Source organism: Rutidosis leptorrhynchoides, chromosome 8 (genome assembly GCF_046630445.1).
Source record: "Rutidosis leptorrhynchoides isolate AG116_Rl617_1_P2 chromosome 8, CSIRO_AGI_Rlap_v1, whole genome shotgun sequence".
NCBI lineage: Eukaryota > Viridiplantae > Streptophyta > Magnoliopsida > Asterales > Asteraceae > Rutidosis > Rutidosis leptorrhynchoides.
Genome location: NC_092340.1, coordinates 323162571 through 323170611, shown reverse-complemented (window position 1 = coordinate 323170611; position 8041 = coordinate 323162571).

Below are 8041 nucleotides of genomic sequence, written 5' to 3'. Positions count from 1 at the left end.
ACGATTATCGTTATGATAACGTCTACTAAATACATATGTATCATATTAAGATATTGATACACTATATTTAACATGATAAAATGATATTTAAATATATCATTAAGTGTGTTAACAATGAACTACATATGTAAAAACAAGACTACTAACTCAAGAATTACGAAACGAGACTTATATGTAACGATTATCGTTGTAACGATATTTTAATGTATATATCATATTAAAAGATATTCATACATCATAATATCATGATAATATAATAATTTAACATCTCATTTGATATAATAAACATTGGGTTAACCACATTAATTGAGATCGTTAACTTAAAGGTTTCAAAACAACACTTACATGTAACGACTAACGAAGACTTAACGACTCGATTAGAATGTATATACATGTTGTGTTTTGATATGTATTCTTACACTTTTGAAAGACTTCAAGACATATATCAAAGTACTTCTACTTAACAAAAATGCTTACAATTACATCCTCGTACAGTTTCATCAACAATTCTTCTCGTATGCACCCGTATTCGTACTCGTACAATACACAGCTTTTAAATTTATGTACTATTGGTATATACACTCCAATTATCAGCTCTTAGCAGCCCATGTGAGTCACCTAACACATATGGGAACCATCATTTGGCAACTAGCATGAAATATCTCATAAAATTACAAAAATATTAGTAATCATTCATGACTTATTTACATGAAAACAAAATTTCATATCCTTTATATATAATCCATATACCAACGACCAAAAACACCTACAAACACTTTCATTCTTCAATTTTCTTCATTTAATTGATCTCTCTCAAGTTCCATCTTCAAGTTCTAAGTGTTCTTCATAAATTCCATAAGTATAGTTTCATAAAAATCAAGAATACTTCCAAGTTTGCAAGTTTACTTCCAAGCTTTCTAATCCATTCCAAGTAATCATCTAAGATCAAGGAACCTTTGTTATTTACAGTAGGTTATCTTTCTAATTCAAGGTAATATTCATATTCAAACTTTGATTCAATTTCTACAACTATAACAATCTTATTTCGAGTGAAAATCTTACTTGAACTGTTTTCGTGTCATGATTCTGCTTCAAGAACTTTCAAGCCATCCAAGGATCCTTTGAAGCTAGATCCATTTTTCTCATTTCCAGTAGTTTTATCTAGAAAACTTGAGGTAGTAATGATGTTCATAACTTCATTCGATTCATACATATAAAGCTATCTTATTCGAAGGTTTAAACTTGTAATCACTAGAACATAGTTTAGTTAATTCTAAACTTGTTCGCAAACAAAAGTTAATCCTTCTAACTTGACTTTTAAAATCAACTAAACACATGTTCTATATCTATATGATATGCTAACTTAATGATTTAAAACCTGAAAACACGATGAACACCTTAAATTCGGATATACGCCGTCGTAGTGAAACCGGAGGCTGTTTTTGTTTGGATAATTAAAAACTATGATAAACTTTGATTTAAAAGTTGTTCTTCTGGGAAAATGATTTTTCATATGAATATGAAACTATATCCAAAAATCTTGGTTAAACTCAAAGTGAAAGTATGTTTTTCAAAATGGTCATCAAGATGTCGTTTTTTCGACGGAAATGACTACCTCTTTAGTAATTGACATGTAACTTAAATTTCCGACTAACTTATATACAAATCTATAAAAATCATATCCTAGCTAACTTATATTGTATTATATATGTATTCTAATATATTATGTAATCTTGGGATACCATAGACACGTATGCAAATGTTTTGACATATCATATCGACCCATGTATATATATTATTTGGAACAACCATAGACACTCTATATGCAGTAATGTTGGAGTTAGCTATACAGGATTGAGGTTGATTCCAAAAATATATATACTTTAAGTTGTGATCTAACCTGAGACGTGTATACACTGGGTCGTGGATTGATTCAAGATAATATATATCGATTTATTTCTGTACATCTAACTGTGGACAACTAGTTGTAGGTTACTAACGAGGACAGCTGACTTAATACACTCAAATCTTTAAAACATAATAAAAATGGTTGTAATTATATTTTGATCATACTTTGATATATATGTACATATTTGTATAGGTTTGTGAATCGATCCGTGGCCAAGTCTTATTTCCGAGGAAGGAAATATCTGTGAGTTATAGTCCCACTTTTAAAATCTAGTATTTTTGGGATGAGAATACATGCAGGTTTTATAAATGATTTACAAAATAGACACAAGTACGTGAAACTACATTCTATTGTTGAATTATCGAAATCGAATATGCCCCTTTTTATTAAGTCTGGTAATATAAGAATTAGGGAACAGACACCCTAATTGACGCGAATCCAAAAGATATATCTATTGGGCCTAACAAACCCCATCCAAAGTACCGGATGCTTTAGTACTTCGAAATTTATATCATATCTGAAGGGTGTCCCGGAATGATGGGGATATTCTTATATATGCATCTTGTTAATGTCAGTTACCAGGTGTCCACCATATGAATGATTTTTATCTCTATGTATGGGATGTGTATTGAAATATGGAATCTTGTGGTCTATTGTTACGATTTGATATATATAGGTTAAACCTATAACTCACCAATATTTTTGTTGACGTTTAAAGCATGTTTATTCTCAGGTGAATATTAAGAGCTTCCGCTGTTGCATACTAAAATAAGGACAAGATTTGGAGTCCAGGTTTGTATGATATTGTGTAAAAACTGCATTCAAGAAACATATGTCGATGTAATATATTTCTATTGTAAACCATTATGTAATAGTCGTGTGTAAACAGTATATTTTAGATTATCATTATTTGATAATCTACGTAATGTTTTTAAAACCTTTATTGATAAAATAAAGGTTATGGTTGTTTTAAAAATGAATGCAGTCTTTGAAAAACGTCTCATATAGAGGTCAAAACCTCGCAACGAAATCAATTAATATGGAACGTTTATAATCAATATGAACAGGACATTTCAGCAGCCGTAACTAAGTGTATCCGTGAAGAATTACTTTCATCATTGTAATCATGAATGCTTATCATTTTGATCATTGTTTTGTTTCTTGCAACTTTAATATGCTAGGCTAAATAGTTTGTGTATTTACTTGAATGTGAAACTTGAGATATTGGACTGTTCTATCTATTGGATTTAATGTCTTGTGATTTGAATTAATGGTGTTTGATTAAAGATCCATTGTTATGAATGTTCTACATTCTTAATTCAATTACATAGGTTGTTAATCATTTAATGTGAGTTAAATTGAGATGCAATTTATGCTTCAACACTTACGTGATCTAGAAAATTAGATAAGTGATTTCAAGTGATTGTGTCATTAGTTTTATTGGTAATTGAAAGGGTTGTGAACTACGTAATAGTGTAACTATTTCAAGTGATTGTTATAGTTAGGATTTTACTTGAGTTTAGTCCAAATCAAGTCTCATTAGTTTTATCAAATATAGTTTAATCTTTTGAAGAAGGTTTATGTGAGTTTACTAACTTTAATTGATTTGAACTTTGTGAGAAGTCATACAACTGTATGAAGGACATAATAATCGGTAATAACTGAAAAAACAATCCATATCGATAGTGAACCATTCAAGTAGGCACCTTTTTCTCTTCATTGTTAATTCATTTCATTTGCTTCACGTTAATTGCGTGAATTAAAATACAATCCAAACCTCTTTTGTTAAACTCCTAGGATAATTACTAGTTTTAAGATCTCAATTAAACTGCTCTCTGTGGAACGAACTAGTCAGAATACTTATAGGTTACTGCATGATCGGGTTATAGTTGCCCTTAATTGTGTGATAATTGTTAAGTTTTTAGCTAGTTATTTTAAGGTATGATTTCACACCATCATGTTACGATAAGCGTGTTAAGACTATGTCGTTCAGAATTGAGGATTATGTATGGCACAACACTGAGGCAACTTGAGCAAAAAATACTGGGAAGCTGGGGCCCAGCTGGGAAGGCCCTTATGAATTAATTGGCATAAGTGCAACTGGGTTTTATACCCTGGCAGGAATAAATGGAGAATGAGTACCTCATACTTGGCATGCAACCAATTTGAAAAGATGTTAAATATAGGCTGCATCACCAGGGATTGATCACCCAACCTTTTAAGCACTTTCATTTTTTAGTTTACTTAAAATGTTACTTTATTTACTTGTAAGACAATTCGTATTTCTTTCATGGTTGCAATAAGTTGTCATTTAGATATGGCTTGAGAATTTGATTTATTTTGTGATGAATAAATCTAATTTTTTGAATAAAAGTGTTTGGTTACATTTCGACACACAGTATGATAGCAATTACGTGCATCATGCCTCCTTAAGGGATGATCTCTAGCTCCCGCGTGACAGAAGCATGTTTGGTCACAAGGCTAGATTTTAGGGTGGGTAACAGGCATTGGTTTTCCTAGACCAACACACTCTCGCAGACTAGAAGACTACAAGTTATGATTATAAACGACAAGCATTGGGGTTTCTTGCCCACTAACCTAAGTGTTAGTTCACTTGGAAGACTCTGAATATTTTACTTGGTAATGTAATGAAAAGCATCGACTATGTGCACAATAGTATGGTGTCGGTTAGCATTATTAAATTTGGACTATAAACGAGTATACATTGGTTTGTATGCAAATAAAAATTTAAGTTTTAAGAACTTAATACGCCTAGTGACGCGAAAAATATAATAAGGAAAGATATTGAGTTACATTGCTTATTTAAACAAAAGAAATAATGCATAGCATTTACTACATTACACACTTACAAAAAAAGTTCTTAAAGCACAAAAGTTAAACTGGTACGCAGGCCATTACGATTACAATGAAATTGAAATCTAAACTACGTGGCTTATCAGGAACAGGGCCCTACACTAATGGTAACAATCCTTCGAATCCTCACCCGCAGCGATCAGGCGGATTGCCCCATGAAAACAGATAATGAAAAAACTAAACTAAGGAAGGGGGCACACCCATGGTGTTAAAAGCGCCTCATGAAGCAAGTTAATAACGAGTGCACCCCAAGGGCAGTGAACGCAAGGGGCCAAAAGCAAAGTATGCTCACGGCGAACCTAAGACCCCCACGCTCCATACGAAAAATGTTATAGGGTGCCATACCAAGCACACCCTACAACCCCCCACCGCGAAGGCTAGCTCGCAAGCTTAAAACTTCATCGTCACAAGATCCTGCACTGAGATGGCAGGATCAGAAGTGACATCCACAAGGGTAGAAATACTTTCCAGCGCTTTGCTGGACTCAAGAACTCTTTCGCAAGCATTATCTTCAAGCTGGTCAACAATAATTTGAGAAATAACATTAGGAACTTCAATAGTTTTTGAGATTAAATCCCAGAACCGCACCCGTTCGAGAGCCTTGTCAGCCTTAAGAGCTTCTGTGTAGAGCTCTGTTACAATAGAGGCACCAAGCGCATGGGTGGCGATGGTTAGAAGCGCAGCGCGTAGATCTGCATAAGTCCATCACATGACGTCACGGGTCACAGCAGCTTCATTAACCTGGGTAGTGAGATCATTTTTCTCAAAAGTCCACAAATCAAGATAAGAGGTAGCAACAACAAGCTCATCCCTCAGTACCCTATTTTCCACCTCGTAATCAACCTGTGAAGATAGAAACTCAACTTTTTCTTTCTTCAAAGAATCACCGGTGGTCGCAGTAGTTTTCAGCGCGTCATTGGCCACTTTCAATTGCGTTTCAAGAAGCTACACTCTTTTCTGTAGTTGCCCAGATGAATGATGATCAGCACAATGAGTGCGCTCAGTACTCATCCTGTCACAATCCCTAGCCCATGTCAAGAATGACAACTGCGTGTCAAAATTTAGCTTTTGGTCTGGTGTCATCTTCTCCAACTCTTTCCTTATGACAGCAGGAGCGCACCCCTGCATGTAGAGATTTTGTTCGAGTGAGGCGCGCTTAGAAACATTTAACATGGTAGACAAGTTATCAACTTGGATGTTCACATAATGATAATCGTTCATAATGGGCACCCGAGTGGAAGGGGTAGCGCTGGCTCGGCTGGCAGCAGGAGTAGAGGAGGATGGAGTAATAATGGCAAGAGGAACCGGCGTGATTGGCTGAACATTAGCAGTTGGGGGGCAGGAATTACAGGGGGTGCGCGTGCAACAGATAGAGTGGCAGCAGAAACATGAGGCTCCACATCTTCATCGATATGAACAACTGGCAGCAAAATACCACAATCAGACATGCATAATGTAAGAGGATCAACTTTATAAAAATAAATTATGTTGTATTATACCTTCAGATGAACTCGCAACTCTTTTCTTCGTAGTGGGAGGATTGAGGCGCACAGAAGAGCGACGCTTTGAAGTAGCCTCATCTGCTACCTCTTCACTATTCATGGCTTCAACATCCCTCATGCTAGCATCCTGGTCGATAGTTTCTTTCTTGATGGTGTAACCCTTGAAATCATCATCCATAAGAATATCACGAGCATTCAGCACTGCAAAAGTAGCGCACAAAGGTTAGCATGCACTAAAATAAATCATAAATGAAATGATTTAGGAAAATAAAGAATATACCCTTTCCTTTAAGAATGATGACCGGGTTTGTGCCGACATACGACCAATATGATGAAACTTTGGTAAGAAACAAAAATTCATTTGGATAGATGCGAAGTTTAAGCTTTTTGCTTGAGCATTGGTCAAACAATTCTAGCTCAGCCTAGTCTATGGGAGAGGGTCTGTTCAAAGAAGTGTTTAAACCGGTGTCCATTGAAGAATGTTGGCAAACTCAAGAAGGACAAACTTGTTGTTAACAAAGTAAAAGGAATCTTTCCAAGAGTTTTGTAGACCCTTCTTTTGACCAGCAGTGAATAAAACTCGATCAAAGAAACTATACCAATCATGCTCACTTAATTGATAACGAAAGATGATTTGAAAAACTACCAAAGAAGGCTCGCGATTGTTAGCCCTACACCACATCTTAAACAAAGATAAACGAGCAGCACTGTAGGGGTGCAGTTAGCCTAACCTATATTTTAGGCTGATAGAACTCTCATGAAAAAAGTGGTTGGGGGAATACGAATGTTTCCTACCTCGAGAATTTGATCGTAAATGGCAATCATATTTGGGGGTTGTTTAAGGGCTCGTTCATTCGACTTTGGAAGTGTAGGGTTAACATCAGCAATGGGTGGATGCCATTCGGTGATGCATTTGATGGACTCTTGGTCAAGGGTTGAAGCAATCAAATGGACATGAAAAACAGTCGTGCTAGTGAAAGAAGATGACATGATTATGAGATTAAGGTGAAGAGTGAACTGACTTGAGCGATTGATTGTGTGGTTGCCGGAACTTGATGAGAAATTTAGGAGTGAAGATGAAAAAGAAACTAATTTGAATCGTTTACCCTAAATGGAAAAGAATGGGTCCTATTTATTCTGGGAACGGTTAGGGATCCAAAAAAAAGTAATTCAATATGCACCGTACACGTGTCACAGCTTGGTGTAGTGACCCGAACTTTTCCATGTTTACATATATTAAATGAAAATTGATATTTATATGATTAAGTGTTTCCAACATGTTAAGCAATCAAACTTGTTAAGACTTGATTAAATGAAATAGGTTTCATATAGACAATTGACCACTCAAGTTGACCGGCGATTCACGGTCGATAAAACTTGTAAAAACGACATGTTGATAATATGTTTATTAGTACTAATAATAATACTACTTATAATAATATTAATGATAATAAGAATATTAATAGTTTTGATAATATACCTTCTTATATCAAATTTCGTATATATATATATATATATATATATATATATATATATATATATATATATATAACGATTATCGTTATAACAACGTCTTACTAAATACATATGTATCATATTAAGATATGGTTGCACTACATTAACATGATAAAATGATAATTTTATATATCATTAAGTATTATATCAATGAACTACATATGTAAAACAAGACTACTAACTTAAGAATTTTGAAACGAGACATATATGTAACGATTATCGTTGTAATAGTATTTTAACA